This window comes from Alnus glutinosa, chromosome 12 (genome assembly GCF_958979055.1).
Source record: "Alnus glutinosa chromosome 12, dhAlnGlut1.1, whole genome shotgun sequence".
Taxonomy (NCBI): domain Eukaryota; kingdom Viridiplantae; phylum Streptophyta; class Magnoliopsida; order Fagales; family Betulaceae; genus Alnus; species Alnus glutinosa.
Genome location: NC_084897.1, coordinates 13,472,638 through 13,488,594, shown reverse-complemented (window position 1 = coordinate 13,488,594; position 15,957 = coordinate 13,472,638). Strand labels below are relative to the sequence as shown.

At 45.0% G+C, this 15,957-nt stretch overlaps 5 non-coding genes and 18 pseudogenes across 5 annotated transcripts; all 23 read right to left on the bottom strand.

Moving 5' to 3' along the window:
* Positions 1 to 3,820: 3,820 nt before the first annotated feature.
* LOC133853021 (5S ribosomal RNA) lies at positions 3,821 to 3,939 on the bottom strand (annotated as a pseudogene).
* Positions 3,940 to 4,780: 841 nt separating this feature from the next.
* LOC133852984 (5S ribosomal RNA) lies at positions 4,781 to 4,899 on the bottom strand. The gene has a single exon (XR_009896162.1). It is a non-coding gene; the product is annotated as a 5S ribosomal RNA (ribosomal RNA).
* A 358-nt stretch (positions 4,900 to 5,257) lies between these two features.
* On the bottom strand, positions 5,258 to 5,376 carry LOC133853008 (5S ribosomal RNA; annotated as a pseudogene).
* Positions 5,377 to 5,739: 363 nt separating this feature from the next.
* On the bottom strand, positions 5,740 to 5,858 carry LOC133853010 (5S ribosomal RNA; annotated as a pseudogene).
* A 348-nt stretch (positions 5,859 to 6,206) lies between these two features.
* LOC133853039 (5S ribosomal RNA) lies at positions 6,207 to 6,325 on the bottom strand (annotated as a pseudogene).
* An 806-nt stretch (positions 6,326 to 7,131) lies between these two features.
* On the bottom strand, positions 7,132 to 7,249 carry LOC133853006 (5S ribosomal RNA; annotated as a pseudogene).
* Positions 7,250 to 7,601: 352 nt separating this feature from the next.
* LOC133853026 (5S ribosomal RNA) lies at positions 7,602 to 7,719 on the bottom strand (annotated as a pseudogene).
* A 363-nt stretch (positions 7,720 to 8,082) lies between these two features.
* On the bottom strand, positions 8,083 to 8,201 carry LOC133853032 (5S ribosomal RNA; annotated as a pseudogene).
* Positions 8,202 to 8,560: 359 nt separating this feature from the next.
* LOC133853044 (5S ribosomal RNA) lies at positions 8,561 to 8,679 on the bottom strand (annotated as a pseudogene).
* A 359-nt stretch (positions 8,680 to 9,038) lies between these two features.
* On the bottom strand, positions 9,039 to 9,157 carry LOC133853023 (5S ribosomal RNA; annotated as a pseudogene).
* A 361-nt stretch (positions 9,158 to 9,518) lies between these two features.
* Positions 9,519 to 9,637, bottom strand: LOC133853042 (5S ribosomal RNA; annotated as a pseudogene).
* Positions 9,638 to 9,961: 324 nt separating this feature from the next.
* Positions 9,962 to 10,080, bottom strand: LOC133853035 (5S ribosomal RNA; annotated as a pseudogene).
* Positions 10,081 to 10,441: 361 nt separating this feature from the next.
* On the bottom strand, positions 10,442 to 10,560 carry LOC133852980 (5S ribosomal RNA). Its single transcript, XR_009896158.1, has one exon. It is a non-coding gene; the product is annotated as a 5S ribosomal RNA (ribosomal RNA).
* A 360-nt stretch (positions 10,561 to 10,920) lies between these two features.
* Positions 10,921 to 11,039, bottom strand: LOC133853028 (5S ribosomal RNA; annotated as a pseudogene).
* A 359-nt stretch (positions 11,040 to 11,398) lies between these two features.
* On the bottom strand, positions 11,399 to 11,517 carry LOC133853033 (5S ribosomal RNA; annotated as a pseudogene).
* A 369-nt stretch (positions 11,518 to 11,886) lies between these two features.
* LOC133853053 (5S ribosomal RNA) lies at positions 11,887 to 12,004 on the bottom strand (annotated as a pseudogene).
* A 357-nt stretch (positions 12,005 to 12,361) lies between these two features.
* Positions 12,362 to 12,480, bottom strand: LOC133853049 (5S ribosomal RNA; annotated as a pseudogene).
* A 306-nt stretch (positions 12,481 to 12,786) lies between these two features.
* LOC133853043 (5S ribosomal RNA) lies at positions 12,787 to 12,905 on the bottom strand (annotated as a pseudogene).
* A 441-nt stretch (positions 12,906 to 13,346) lies between these two features.
* LOC133852966 (5S ribosomal RNA) lies at positions 13,347 to 13,465 on the bottom strand. Its single transcript, XR_009896145.1, has one exon. It is a non-coding gene; the product is annotated as a 5S ribosomal RNA (ribosomal RNA).
* Positions 13,466 to 14,252: 787 nt separating this feature from the next.
* On the bottom strand, positions 14,253 to 14,371 carry LOC133853041 (5S ribosomal RNA; annotated as a pseudogene).
* Positions 14,372 to 14,719: 348 nt separating this feature from the next.
* Positions 14,720 to 14,838, bottom strand: LOC133852995 (5S ribosomal RNA). The gene has a single exon (XR_009896172.1). It is a non-coding gene; the product is annotated as a 5S ribosomal RNA (ribosomal RNA).
* Positions 14,839 to 15,198: 360 nt separating this feature from the next.
* On the bottom strand, positions 15,199 to 15,317 carry LOC133853030 (5S ribosomal RNA; annotated as a pseudogene).
* Positions 15,318 to 15,678: 361 nt separating this feature from the next.
* Positions 15,679 to 15,797, bottom strand: LOC133852993 (5S ribosomal RNA). The gene has a single exon (XR_009896170.1). It is a non-coding gene; the product is annotated as a 5S ribosomal RNA (ribosomal RNA).
* Between the last annotated feature and the right edge of the window lie 160 nt (positions 15,798 to 15,957).

The following is a 15,957-nucleotide window of genomic DNA, read 5'->3' as shown; positions in this document are numbered from 1 at the left end:
TTATCAAGGATTAACTCAATCCAACCGTAGCATGATCGAGTTTGACGGGAGAGGAGGCGTATAGGACCTTAGATCAGTTATCCGACAATTCCCAACAGTGGGATTTTTCAAGCTGTCGAGATAAAGCTGCTCGCATTCAGAAGAAGGGAGGCATCTAGGAGGTTAAGGAGGATATAGAATTAAAAATGAAGATAGATGCCCTCACCAAAAAGGTCGAAGCCCTAGTTGTTAGCAAATCCATGAATGCTGCCAATCCATTCCATGTTGACTGCTGTTCCATCTGTGCTAGTCCCATGCACGTAGCACAGACTTGCCCATCATTGCCGGCTTTTGTCGAGTCACCAATGGAGCAAGTGAACGCTTTCAACGACTATAGGAAGCAAGCCAATGGACTTTTCTCCGAATCGTACAATCCAGGGTGGCGGAACCACCCTAACTTTTCTTGGAAGCAGAACCAGCCTATGGCTTAAGGGGGAGTTCCTCACCAATCCCATACTTAATACCCCCATGGATTTCATCAGCCGATTCACCATCAAAGCCGTCCATCCCAGCTAGCACCATCATACCAAGCCCCTACTCAAGCCCCTGCCTCTTCTTCACAGTCTTCTTTGGAAGACACTCTTAAGGCTTTCATCCAGGTTACAGGCCAATCCATCAATGACGTGAAGAATGCTACCATGGTGAACACTCAAGCTATTGCCAAGATGGAGACCCAAATCGGGCAAGTTGCTAGTCACCTGGGGGAGAGAGAGAAGGGAAAGCTTCGTAGTCAGCCTGTGCCAAATCCAAAGTTGCAATTCTAGGAGGGAAGTTCGTCAAATGCAGTGAATGGGCTTGAGCATGTGCAAGCCGTTGTCACACTGAGGTTAGGGAAACAAGTAGACAACCAAGTGGTTCACCCTGAGGAGAACCCTGCTGCACAAGAAGGACAAGGAAGCAAGAGCGTAGAGAAGAGAGATGCCGAGCCATCTACACTAGCTCCGACCATAGAGACTCCTCCTAGGTCGTTCATACCTAAGGCGCCATTCCCTGATAGACTTCTCGCGCCAAAGAAGGGAGGAAAGTTCGAGGACATTCTGGAGGTGTTCAAACAAGTGCAGATCAACATCCCGTTCTTGGATGCCATCCAGCAAGTGCTGTCTTACGCTAAATTCTTGAAGGATTTGGTAACTATAAAGCGGAAAACCAATGTCCCGAAAAAAGTTTGCTTGACCGAGCAAGTCAGCTCAATCCTCCAATGTAGGCTGCCTATCAAGTATAAGGACCCCGGATGTCCTACCATTTCCTGTACAATAGGCATCAGCCACATTGAGAAGGCACTGCTAAACCTTGGAGCCAGTGTCAATCTCCTGCCCTATTCAGTTTACCTGCAATTGGGGTTAGGAGAATTGAAGCCCACCTCCATGACACTGCAGCTAGCTAACCGGTCAGTTAAGATACCACGGGGAATAGTGGAGGATGTTTTGATTAAGGTGGACAAGTTTTATTTCCCCGTGGACTTTATAGTGCTTGACAATGAGCCGGTACAGAACGTTGGATTTCAAATACCGGTGATCCTCGGGCGACCATTCTTAGCCACGGCTAACGCCTTGATCAACTGTAGGACGGGGGTAATGAAGATCTCCTTCGGCAATATGACAGTGGAGCTGAACATCTTTGATATTAGCAAAAGGCCGAGGGAATGTGATGAGATCGGAAGTGCCTGCTTGATTGAGGAGATCATATAGGAAGAATCAAGCACCAAAGACCCCTTGGAGGCATGCTTTGCTCAGTTCGGAGAGGATCTGGACTTGGATGTAATGCTTGAGCAAGCAAATGCTGTTTTGGAGTTTGCTCCTCTAGAGAGCAAAAAGGAAGAGGAGGCAGCAGTACCTGAGCCTCCAAAGAAGGAACTTAAGCCCCTACCAGACAATCTCAAGTATAAGTTCCTGGGTCCAGCAGAGACTTTGCCTGTGATCATAGCTTCAGATCTTCACACCGCTCAGGAGGAGAGGTTGTTAGATGTCTTGAGAGAGCATAAGGAAGCTATAGGCTGGACCATTGAAGATATTAAGGGAATCAGCCCCTCGGTGGTGATGCACAGGATACACTTGGAGGAAGACACCAAACCATCGAGGGAGCCACAGAGAAGGCTCAACCCGACCATGCAGGAAGTCGTCAGAGGAGAAGTAATCAAGTTGTTGGATGCTGGCATCATCTACCCCATCTCTGACAGCAAATGGGTGAGCCCCATTCATGTAGTGCCCAAGCAAGCTGGAGTAACGATCGTGCAGAACAAGGAAGGCGAGTTGGTCCCAACTCGAGTACAGTCTGGATGGAGAGTCTGCATCGACTACCGTAAGCTGAACACCGCCACCAGGAAAGATCACTTTCCTCTTCCGTTCATTGATCAAATGGTGGAGCGGTTGGCCGGGCACGAGTATTACTGTTTTTTGGATGGTTATTCTGGATATAACCAGGTCCCTGTGGACCCTGAAGACCAAGAGAAGACGACCTTCACTTGTCCATTCGGGACGTTTGCCTACCGACGCATGCCCTTTGGCTTATGCAATGCACCAGCTACTTTTCAGCGGTTCATGATCAGCATCTTTTCTGATATGGTGGAGCGTTTCCTGGAGGTATTTATGGACGACTTCTCGGTTTTTAGGTCATCTTTTGAGGAGTGTTTGCACCACCTCACGTTAGTCTTGGAGTGGTGTAAAGAGAAGAACCTGGTACTCAATTGGGAGAAGTGCCACTTTATGGTACAACAAGGAATTGTGCTCGGCCACGTCATCTCTCGTCGGGGGATAGAGGTAGACAAGGCGAAGGTGGATCTGATATCCAACCTTCCACCCCCACGAACGGTGAAAGAGGTTCGCTCTTTTCTGGGCCATGCAGGATTTTATCGGCGATTCATCCAGGATTTCAGCAAGATCGCCCGGCCCCTGTGCAAATTATTGGTGAAGGAGGCCCCTTTTATTTTTGATGATGATTGCAAGAAGGCATTTGGGGCCTTGAAGGCAATTCTGACATCCACACCCATCATTCGGCCCCTGAGCTGGGGTACACCTTTCATCCAGTGCTCAGACGTGTCCATGTGCCACCCAATAAAATAAAATGCACAATACAACGATTAAATGCAATAGAATGACCCGAAAACTCCATAAAAACGCTTTCAGTATAGAGTACGGATGGAAACGGCATGCGTAGAGGTCAAAACGATGGATTTTGAACCCGAAAATGTGCTCACCTAGCTCCGCTAGGTGGAACCGCATGCGCGCCGAAAAGAGACTTCCCTTCACTGGCGCAGAAAAAAAAATATTAATAACAGAAAAAAAATAATTGAAAAAAGTAAAACGAGGGGTGCAACACGCGGACTTCCCAGGTGGTCACTCATCCTAGTACTACTCTCGCGCACTCTTGACTGAGGAGTTCTGTTTGGATCCGATGCATTAGTGCTGGTATGATGGCACCTGTTAGTAGAGTTACATAAAAAACTTATAAGCCTCACTCGTCTAAGAAAACTTGCCCGCATAGTGATGGGATCCAGTGCTTAGACGTGTCCACGTGCCACCCAATAAAATAAAACACACAATACAACGATTAAATGCAATAGAATGAGCCAAAAAGTCCTTGAAAACGCTTTTAATATAGAGTACGGATGGAAATGCACGCTCCTGGAGATCAAAACGATGGATTTTGAGCCCTAAAATGTGCACACCAGCTCAGCTAGGTGGCCACTGCGTGCGCCCCGGAAAGAGTATTGCCCTCACCGGCGCCAAAAAAAAAAATAATAATAATAATAACAGCAAAAAAATAATTGAAAAAAGTAAAACGAGGGGTGCAACACGAGGACTTCCCAAGAGGTCACTCATCCTAGTACTACTCTCACCCAACCACGCTTGACTGCGGAGTTCTGATTGGATCCGGTGCATTAGTGCTGGTATGATCGTATTCGTTAGTAGAGTTACGCAAAAAATTTATAAGCCTCACTCGACTAACTGAACTGGCCCGCATAGTGTTGGGATCCGGTGCTCAAACGTGTCCACGTGCCACCCAATAAAATAAAACGGACAATACAACAATTAAATGCAATAGAATGAGCCGAAAACTCCTTAAAAACGCATTCAGTATAGAGTACGGATGGAAATGGCGTGCCTGGAGTTCAAAACGATGGATTTTGAGCCCAAAAATGTGCTCACCCAGCTCCGCTAGGTGGCCACCGCGTGCGCGCCTTAAATAGCCTTACCCTCATCGACGCAAAAAGAAAAAAAAAAAAAGAAAAAAAAAAAGAAAAAAAAAAAGAAAAAAGTAAAATGAGGGGTGTTACACGAGGACTTCCGGCGAGCTCACCAATCCTAGTACAACCCTTGCCCAAACACTCTTGACAGCGGAGTTTTGACGGGATCTGGTGCATTAGTGTTGGTACGATCGAACTAGTTTGTAGATTTACGCAAAAAACTTATAAGCCTCACTCGTCTAACTGAACTGGCCCGCATAGTGACAGGATCTGGTGCTCGGACGTGTACACGTGCCACCCAATAAAATAAAACGCACAATACAAAGATTAAATGCAATAGAATGAGCCGAAAATTCCTTAAAATGGCTTTCTGTATAGAGTACGGATGGAAACGGCGTGCTTGGAATTCAAAACGACGGATTTCGAGACCGAAAATGTGTTCACCCAGCTCTGCTAGGTGGCCACCGCGTGCGCGCCGGAAATGGACTTCCCCTCACTGGTGCAAAAAATAAAAAAAATAATAATAACAGCAAAAAAATAATTTAAAAAAAGAAAACGAGGGTGCAATACGAGGACTTCCCAGGAGGTCACCCATCTAAGTACTACTCTCGCCCAAGCACGCTTCACTGCAGACTTCAAATGGAATAGGGTGCATTAGTGCTGGTATGATCGCACCCGTTAGTAGAGTTAAGCAAAAAACTTATAACCTTTACTCGTCTAACTGAACTGACCTGAATAATGATGGGATCCGGTGCTCAGACGTGTCCACGTGGCACCCAATAAAATAAAACACACAATACAACGATTGAATGCAATAGAATGAGCCAAAAATTCCTTAAAAATGCTTTCAGTATAGAGTACGGATGGAAACGGTGTTCCTAGAGGTCAAAACTATGGATTTTGAGCCCGAAAATGTGCTCACCGAGCTCTGCTAGGTGGGCACCGCTGGAAAGAACCTTCCCTTCACCGGCCCAAAAAATAAAAATAAAAATAAAAATAATAATATATAAAAAATAATTGAAAAAAGTAAAACGAGGGGTGCAACACGAGGACTTCCCAGGAGGTCACCCAGCCTAGTACTACTCTCTCCCAAGCGTGCTTGACTGCAGCGTTCTGATGGGATCCGGTGCATTAGTGCAAGTATGATCACACCCGTTAGTAGAGTTACGCAAAAAACTTATAAGCCTCACTCGTCTAACTGAACTGGCCCACATAGTGTTGGGATCCGGTGCTCAGACGTGTCCAAGTGCCACCCAATAAAATAAACCGGACAATACAACGATTAAATGCAATAGAATGAGCCGAAAAGTCCTTAAAAACGCCTTCAGTATAGGGTATGGATGGAAACGGTGTGCTTGGAGTTCAAAACGATGGATTTTGAGTCCGAAAATGTGCTCACCCAGCTCCGCTAGATGGCCACCGCATGCGCGCCTTAAAGAGCCTTCCCCTCACCGACGCAAAAAATAAAAAAAAATAATAATAATAACAGAAACAAATAATTGAAAAAAGTAAAACAAGGGGTGCAACACGAGGACTTCCCTGGAGGTCACCCATCCTAGTACTACTCTCGCCCAAGCACGCTAGACAGCGGAGTTTTGATGGGATCCGATGCATTAGTGCTGGTATGATTGACCCCGTTTGTAGAGTTACGCAAAAAACTTATAAGCCTCACTCGTCTAAGAAAACTGGCACGCATAGTGATGGGATCCGGGGCTCAGACGTGTCCACGTGCCACCCAATAAAATAAAACGCACAATACATGGATTAAATGCAATAGAATCAGCCGAAAACTCCTTAAAAACGCTTTCAGTAAAGAGTACGGATGGAAACGGCGTGCCTGGAGTTCAAAACGATGGATTTTGAGCCCGAAAATGTGCTCACCCAGCTCCGCTAGGTGGCCACCGCGTGCGCGGCTTAAATAGCCTTCCCCTCACCGACGCAAAAAATAATAATAACAGAAAAAAAATAGAAAAAAGTAAAACGAGGGGTGCAACACGAGGACTTTCCAGGAGGTCACCCATCCGAGCACCACTTTCGCCAAAGCGCGCTTGACTGCAGCTTTCTGATGGGATCTGGTGCATTAGTGCAGGTATGATCGCACCCGTTAGTAGAGTTACGCAAAACACTTATAAGCTCCACTCATCTAACTGAACTGGTACGCATAGTGATGGGATCCGGTGCTCAGACGTGTCCATGTAGCACTCAATAAAATAAAACACACAATACAACGATTAAATGCAATAGAATGAGCCAAAAACTCTTTAAAAACGCTTTCAGTATAGTGTACGAATGGAAACAGCGTGTGTGGAGGTCAAAACGATGGATTTTGAGCCCGAAAATGTGCTCACCTAGCTCCGCTAGGTGGAAACCACGTGCGCGCCGGAAAGAGCCTTCCCTTCAATGGCGCAGAAAAAAAAAATATTAACAACAGAAAAAAAATAATTGAAAAAAGTAAAACGAGGGGTGCAACACATGGACTTCCCAAGAGGTCACTCATCCTAGTACTACTCTTGCGCACTCTTGACTGAGGAGTTCTGATTGGATTCGGTGCATTAGTGCTGGTATGATGGCACCTGTTAGTAGAGTTACATAAAAAACTTGTAAGCCTCACTCGTCTAAGAAAACTGGTCCGCATAGTGATGGGATCCGGTGCTTAGATGTGTCCAAGTGCCACCCAATAAAATAAAACACACAATACAAGGCTTAAATGCAATAGAATGAGCCAAAAAGTCCTTGAAAACGCTTTCAATATAGAGTACGGATGGAAATGCACGTGCCTGGAGATGAAAACGATGGATTTTGAACCCTAAAATGTGCACACCAGCTCAGCTAGGTAGCCACCGCGTGCGCGCCAAAAAATAATAAAAAATAATAATAACAACAAAAAAATAATTGAAAAAAGGAAAACGAGGGTGCAATACGAGGACTTCCAGGAGGTCACCCATCCAAGTACTACTCTTGCCCAAGCACGCTTCACTGCAGACTTCAAATGGAATCGGGTGCATTAGTGCTGGTATGATCGCACTCGTTAGTAGAGTTAAGAAAAAACTTATAACCCTCACTCGTCTAACTGAACTGGCCTGCATAGTGATGGGATCCGGTGCTCAGATGTGTCCACATGGCACCCAATAAAATAAAACACACAATACAACGATTGAATGCAATAGAATGAGCCAAAAATTCCATAAAAACGCTTTCAGTATAGAGTTCGGATGGAAACGGCGTGCCTAGAGGTCAAAACCATGGATTTTGAGTCGGAAAATGTGCTCACCGAGCTCTGCTAGGTGGCCACCGCGTGCACGCTGGAAAGAACCTTCAAATCATCGGCCCAAAAAAAAAAATAATAATATCTAAACAATAATTGAAAAAAGTAAAACGAGGGGTGCAACACGAGGACTTCCAGGAGGTCACCCATCCTAGCACTACTCTAGCCCAAGTGCGCTTGACTGCAGCATTCTGATGGGATCTGGTGCATTAGTGCTGGTATGATTGCACCCGTTAGTGGAGTTACGCAAAAAACTTATAAGCCTCACTCGTCTAACTGAATTGGCCCGCATAGTGTTGGGATCCGGTGCTCAGACGTGTCCACGTGCCACCCAATAAAATAAAACGGACAATACAACGATTAAATGCAATAGAATGAGCCGAAAACTCCTTAAAAACGCTTTCAGTATAGGGTACGGATGGGAACGGCGTGCCTGGAGTTCCAAACGATGGATTTTGAGTCCGAAAAATGTACTCACCCAGCTTCGCTAGGTGGCCACCGCTTGCGTGCCTTAAAGAGCCTTCCCCACACCGACGCAAAAAATAAAAAAATAATAATTATAACGGCAAAAAAATAATTCAAAAAAGTAAAACAAGGGGTGCAACAAGAGGACTTCCTAGGAGGTCACCCATCCTAGTACTACTCTCGTCCAAGCACGCTAGACAGCGGGGTTCAGATGGGATCCGGTGCATAAGTGCTGGTATGATCGACCCCGTTTGTAGAGTTACGCAAAAAACTTATAAGCCTCACTCGTCTTACTGAACTGGCCCGCATAGTGATGGGATCCAGAGCTCAAACGTGTCCACGTGCCACCCAATAAAATAAAACGCACAATACAACGATTAAATGCAATAGAATGAGCCGAAAACTCCTTAAAAACGCTTTCAGTATAGAGTACGGATGGGAACGGCGTGCCTGGAGTTCAAAACGATTGATTTTGAGCCCGAAAATGTGCTCACCCAGCTCCGCTAGGTGGCCACCGCGTTCGCGCCTTAAAGAGCCTTCCCCTCACTGACGCAAAAAATAAAAAAAGATTAATAATAACAGAAAAAAAATAGAAAAAAGTAAAACGAGGGGTACAACACGAGGACTTCCCAGGAGCTCACCAATCCTAGTACAGCTCTCGTCCAAACACGCTTGACAACGGAGTTTTGATGGGATCCGATGCATTAGTGCTGGTATGATCGACCCCGTTTGTAGAGTTACACAAAAAACTTATAAGCCTCACTCGTCTTACTGAACTGGCCCGCATAGTGATGGGATCTGGTGCTCAGACGTGTCGACGTGCCACACAATAAAATAAAACACACAATACAACGATTAAAAGCAAAAGAATGAGCCGAAAACTCCATAAAACCGCTTTCAGTATAGAGTACGGATGGAAACGGCGTGCCCGGAGTTCAAAACGATGGATTTTGAGCCCGAAAATGTGCTCACCCTGCTCCGCTAGGTGGCCACCGTGTGCACGGCTTAAAGAGCCTTCCCCTCACCGACGCAAAAAAAAAAAAATAATAATAATAATAACTGAAAAAATAGAAAAAAGTAAAACGAGGGGTGCAACACGAGGACTTCCCTGGAGCTCACCAATCCTAGTACAACTCTCGCCCAAAAACGCTTGACAGCGGAGTTCTGATGAGATCCGGTGCAATAGTGCTGGCATGATCGCACCCGTTAGTAAAGTTACGCAAAAAACCTATAAGCCTCACTCGTCTAACAGAACTGGCCCGCATAGCGATGGGATCCGGTGCTCAGACGTGTCTACGTGCTACCCAATAAAATATAACGCACAATACAACGATTGAATGCAATAGAATGTGCCGAAAACTCCGTAAAAACGGTTTCATTATAGAGTACTGTTGGAAACGGTGTGCCTAGAGGTCAAAACGATGGATTTTGAACCCGAAAATGTGCTCACCCAGATTCACTAGGTGGCCACCATGTGCGCGCCGGAAAGAGCGTTCCCATCACCGGAGCAAAAAAGAAAAAAAAATAATAAAAACGGCAAAAAAATAATTGAAAAAAGTGAAACGAGGGGTGAAACACGAGGACTTCCCAGAAGGTTACCCATCTTAGTTCTACTCTCACCCAGAAACGCTTAACTATAGAGTTCTGATGCGATCCGCTGCATTAGTCCTGGTATGATCGCACCAGTTAGTAGTGTTACGCAAAAAACTTATAAGCCTCACTTCTCTAACTGAACTGGCCCGCATAGTAATGGGATCCGGTGCTCAGACGTGTCCACGAGCCACCCAATAAAATAAAACACACAATACAACGATTAAATGCAATAGAATGAGCCAAAAACTCCTTAAAAATGCTTTTAGTATAGAGTATGGATTGAAATGGCGTGCTTGGAGGTCAAAACGATGGATTTTGAGCCAGAAAATTTTGTCGCCAGCACCGCTAGGTGGCCACCGCGTGCGAACCAGAAAGTGCCTACCCCTCACCGGCACAAAAAATAAATTAAAAAGAGTTGGGAGCAACAAGAGGACTTCCCAGGAGGTCACCCATCCTAGTACTACTCTCGTTCAGGCATGCTTAACTGCGGGGTTTTGATAGGATCCGGTGTAATAGTGCTGGTATGATCGCACCCGTTAGTAGAGTTACGCAAAAAACTTATAAGCCTCACTCGTCTAACTGAACTGGCCCGCATGGTGATGGGATCCGGTGCTCAAACATGTCCACGTGCCTCCCAATAAAATAAAACACACAATACAACTATTAAATGCAATAGAATGAGCCAAAAACTCCTTAAAAACGCTTTCAGTATAGGGTACGGATGGAAACGGCGTGCCTGGAGTTCAAAACGATGGATTTTGAGTTCGAAAATGTGCTCACCCAGCTCCGCTAGGTGGCCACCGCGTGCGCACCTTAATGGGCCTTCCCCTCACCGACGCAAAAAATAAAAAAAAAATAATAATAACAGAAACAAATAATTGAAAAAAGTAAAACAAGGGGTGGAACACGAGGGCTTCCCAGGAGGTCACCCATCCTAGTACTACTCTCGCCCAAGCACGCTTGACAGCGGAGTTCTGATGGGATCTGGTGCATTAGTGCTGGTATGATCGATCCCGTTTGTAGAGTTACACAAAAAACTTATAAGCCTCACTCGTCTAACTGAACTGGCCCGCATAGTGATGGGATCCGGAGCTCAAACGTGTCCACGTGCCACCCAATAAAATAAAATGTAAAATACAACGATTAAATGCAATAGAATGAGCCGAAAACTTCTTAAAAACGCTTTCAGTATAGAGTACGGATGGAAACGGCGTGCCTGGAGTTCAAAACGATGGATTTTGAGCCCAAAATGTGCTCACCCAGCTCCACTAGAAGGCCACCGCGTGCGCGCCTTAAAGAGCCTTCTCCACACCGACGCAAAAAGTAAAAAAAGAATAATAATAACAGAAAAAAGAAAAAGAAAAAAGTAAAACGAGGGGTGCAACACGAGGACTTCCCAGGAGCTCACCAATCATAGTACAACTCTTGCCCAAACACGCTTGACAACGGAGTTCTGATGGGATCCGATGCATTAGTGCTGTTATGATCGCACCCGTTTGTAGAGTTACACAAAAAACATATAAGCCTCACTCGTCTTACTGAACTGGCCCGCATAGTGATGGGATCCGGTGCTCAGAAGTGTCCACGTGCCACCCAATAAAATAAAACGCACAATACAACGATTAAATGCAAAAGAATGAGCCGAAAACTCCATAAAACCGCTTTCAGTATAGAGTACGGATGGAAACGGCGTGCCCAGAGTTCAAAACGATGGATTTTGAGCCCGAAAATGTGCTCACCCTGCTCCGCTTGGTGGCCACAGCGTGCGCGGCTTAAAGAGCCTTCCCCTCACCATTGTAAAAAAAAAATAATAATAATAATAACTGAAAAAAAAATAGAAAAAAGTAAAACGAGGGGTGCAACACGAGGACTTCCCAGGAGCTCACCAATCCTAGTACAACTCTCGCCCAAAAACACTTGACAGCGGAGTTCTGATGAGATACGGTGCATTAGTGCTGGTATGATCGCACCCGTTAGTAAAGTTAAGCAAAAAACCTATAAGCCTCACTCGTCTAACAGAACTGGCCCGCATAGCAATGGGATCCGGTGCTCATACGTGTCCACGTGCTACCCAATAAAATATAACGCACAATACAACGATTGAATGCAATAGAATGAGCCGAAAACTCCGTAAAAACGGTTTTAGTATAGAGTACGGTTGGAAACGGCGTGCCCAGAGTTCAAAACGATGGATTTTGAGCCCGAAAATGTGCTCACCCTGCTCCGCTAGGTGGCCACAGCGTGCGCGGCTTAAAGATCCTTCCCCTCACCATTGCAAAAAAAAAATAATAATAATAATAATAATAATAACTGAAAAAAAAAATAGAAAAAAGTAAAGCGAGGGGTGCAACACGAGGACTTCCCAGGAGCTCACCAATCCTAGTACAACTCTCACCCAAAAAAGCTTGACAGCGGAGTTCTGATGGGATCCAATGCATTAGTGCTGGTATGTCGCACCCGTTTGTAGAGTTACACAAAAAACATATAAGCCTCACTCGTCTTACTGAACTGGCCCGCATAGTGATGGGATCCGGTGCTCAGACGTGTCCATGTGCCACCCAATAAAATAAAACGCACAATACAACGATTAAATGCAATAGAATGAGCCGAAAACTCCATAAAAACGCTTTCAGTATAGAGTACGGATGGAAACGGCGTGCTCGGAGTTCAAAACGATGGATTTTAAGCCTGAAAATGTGCTCACCTAGCTCCGCTAGGTTGCTACCGCGTGCGCGCCTTAAAGTGCCTTCCGCTCATCGACTCAAAAAAATAATAATAATAATAATTACAGAAAAAAATAGGAAAAAGTAAAACGACGGGTGCAACATAAGAACTTCCCAGGAGCTCACCAATCCTAGTACAACTCTTGCCCAAACACGCTTTATAGCAGAGTTCTGATGGGATCCAGGGCAATAGTACTGGTATGATCGCACCCATTAGTAAAGTTATGCAAAAAAAGTATAAGCCTCACTTGTCTAACTGAATTGGCCCGCATAGTGAAGGGATCCGGTGCACGGACGTGGCGACGTGCCACCCAATAAAATAAAACACACATTACAACGTTTAAATGCAATAGAATAAGCCGAAAACTCCTTAAAAACGCTTTCTGTATAGAGTACGGAAGGAAACGGCGTTCCTGGAGGTCAAAACGATGGATTTTGAACCAGAAAGAGCCTTTCCCTCACTGGCGCAAAAAATAATAATTATAACGGCAAAAAAATAATTGAAAAAAGTAAAACGAGGGGTGCAACACGAGGACTTCCCAGGAGTTAACCCGTCCTAGTACAACTCTCGCCCAATCTCGCTTAACTGCTGAGTTCTGATGGGATTCGGCGCATTAGTGCTGGTACGATCGCAACAGTTAGTAAAGTTACACAAAAAACCTATAAGCCTAACTCGTCTAACTGAACTAGCCCGCATAGTGTTGCGATCCGGTGCTCAGATGTGTCCATGTGCCACCCAATAAAATAAAACACACAATACAACGATTAAATGCATTAGAATGAGCCGAAAACTCCTTAAAAATGCTTTTAGTATGGAGTACGGATTGAAACGGCTTGCCTGGAGGTCAAAAGGCAGTCAGTATAGAGTACGGATGGAAACAGGCAGTCAGTATAGAGTACGGATGGAAACAGCGTGCCTGGAGTTCAAAACGATGGATTTTGAGCCCGAAAATGTGCTTACCCAGATCAGCTAGGTGGCCATCGCGTGCGCGCCGGAAAGAGCGTTCCCATCACCGGCACAAAAAATAAAATAATAATAATAATAACGGCAAAAAAATAATTGAAAAATGTAAAACGAGGGGTGCAACACGAGGACTTCCTAGGAGGTCACCCATCCTTGTACTACTCACGCCCAAGCACGCTTAACTATAGAGTTCTGATGGGATCTGGTGCATTAGTGTTGGTATGATCACACCTGTTAGTAGTGTTACGCAAAAAATTTATAAGCCTCACTCGTCTAACTGAACTGGCCCGAATAGTGTTGGGATCCGGTGCTCAAACGTGTCCACGTTCCACCCAATAAAATAAAACAAACAATACAACGATTAAATGCAATAGAATGAGCCGAAAACTCCTTAAAAACGCATTCAGTATAGAGTATGGATGGAAACGGCGTGCCTGGAGTTCAAAAAGATGGATTTTAGGCCCAAAAATGTGCTCACCCAGCTCCGCTAGGTGGCCACCGCGTGCGCACCTTAAATAGCCTTCCCCTCACCGACGCAAAAAAAAAATAAAATAAAATAAAAACAGAAAAAAATAGAAAAAAGTAAAATGAGGGGTGCAACACGAGGACTTCCGGCGAGCTCACCAATCCTAGTTCAACCCTTGCCCAAACACTCTTGACAGAGGAGTTCTGACAGGATCTGGTGCATTAGTGTTCGTACGATCGAACCCGTTTGTAGAGTTACGCAAAAAACTTATAAGCCTCACTCGTCTAACTGAACTGGCCCGCATAGTGACAGGATCTGGTGCTCGGACGTGTCCACGTGCCACCCAATAAAATAAAACGCACAATACAAAGATAAAATGCAATAGAATGAGCCGAAAATTCCTTAAAATGGCTTTCTGTATAGAGTACGGATGGAAACAGCGTGCTTGGAATTCAAAACGACGGATTTCGAGCCCGAAAATGTGTTCAACCAGCTCCGCTAGCTGGGCAAAAAATAAAAATAACAACAAAAAAATAATTGAAAAAAGGAAAAGGAGGGTGCAACACGAGGACATCCCAGGAGGTCACCCATCCAAGTACTACTCTCGCCTAAGCACGCTTCACTGCAGACTTCAAATGGAATAGGGTGCATTAGTGATGGTATGATCGCACCTGTTAGTAGAGTTAAGCAAAAAACTTATAACCCTCACTCGTCTAACTGAACTGGCCTGCATAGTGATGGGATCAGGTGCTCAGACGTGCCCACGTGGCACCCAATAAAATAAAACACACAATACAACGATTGAATGCAATAGAATGAGCCAAAAATTCCTTAAAAATTCTTTCAGTATATAGTAAGGATGGAAACGGCGTGCCTAGAGGTCAAAACCATGGATTTTGAGCCCGAAAATGTGCTCACCGAGCTCTGCTAGGTGGCCACCGCTGGAAAGAACCTTCCCCTCACCGGCCCAAAAAAAAAAATAATAATAATATATAAAAAATAATTGAAAAAAGTAAAACGAGGGGTGCAACACGAGGACTTCGCAGGAGGTCACCCATCCTAGTACTACTCTCTCCCAAGCGCGCTTGACTGCAGCGTTTTGATGGGATCCGGTGCATTAGTGCTGGTATGATCGCACCCGTTAGTAGAGTTACGCAAAAAACTTATAAGCCTCACTCGTCTAACTGAAATGGCCCACATAGTGTTGGGATCCGGTGCTCAGACGTGTCCACGTGCCACCCAATAAAATAAATCGGACAATACATCGATTAAATGCAATAGAATGAGCCGAAAAGTCCTTAAAAAAGCCTTCAGTATAGGGTACGGATGGAAACGGCGTGCTTGGAGTTCAAAACGATGGATTTTGAGTCCGAAAATGTGCTCACCCAGCTCCGCTAGGTGGCCACCGCGTGCACGCCTTAAAGAGCCTTCCCCTCAAAGACGCAAAAAATAAAAAAAAATAATAATAACAGAAACAAATAATTTAAAAAAGTAAAACAATGGGTGCAACACGAGGACTTCCCAGTAGGTCACCCATCCTAGTACTACCCTCGCCCAAGCACGCTAGACAGCGGAGTTTTGATGGGATCCAATGCATTAGTGCTGGTACGATTGACCCCGTTTGTAGAGTTACGCAAAAAACTTATAAGCCTCACTCGTCTAAGAAAACTGGCAGGCATAGTGATGGCATCCGGTGCTCAGACATGTCGACGTGCCACCCAATAAAATAAAACGCACAATATAACTATTAAATGCAATAGAATCAGTCGAAAACTCCTTAAAAACGCTTTCAGTAAAGAGTACGGATGGAAACGGCGTGCCTGAAGTTAAAAACGATGGATTTTGAGTCTAAAAATGTGTTCACCCAGCTCCGCTAGGTGGGCACCACGTGCGCGCCGGAAAGAGGGTTCCCACCACCGGAGCAAAAAAGAAAAAAAAATAATAAAAACGGCAAGAAAATAATTGAAAAAAGTGAAACGGGTGGTGAAACACGAGGACTTCCCAGGAGGTCACCCACAATAGTTCTACTCTCGCCCAAGCACGCTTAACTATAGAGTTCTAATGGGATCCGGTGCATTAGTGCTGGTATGATCGCACCTGTTAGTAGTGTTACGCAAAAACCTTATAAGCCTCACTCGTCTAACTGAACTGGCCCGCATAGTAATGGGATCCGGTGCTCAGACGTGTCCACGAGCCACCCAATAAAATAAAAAACACAATACAACAATTAAATGCAAAAGAATGAGGCGAAAACTCCTT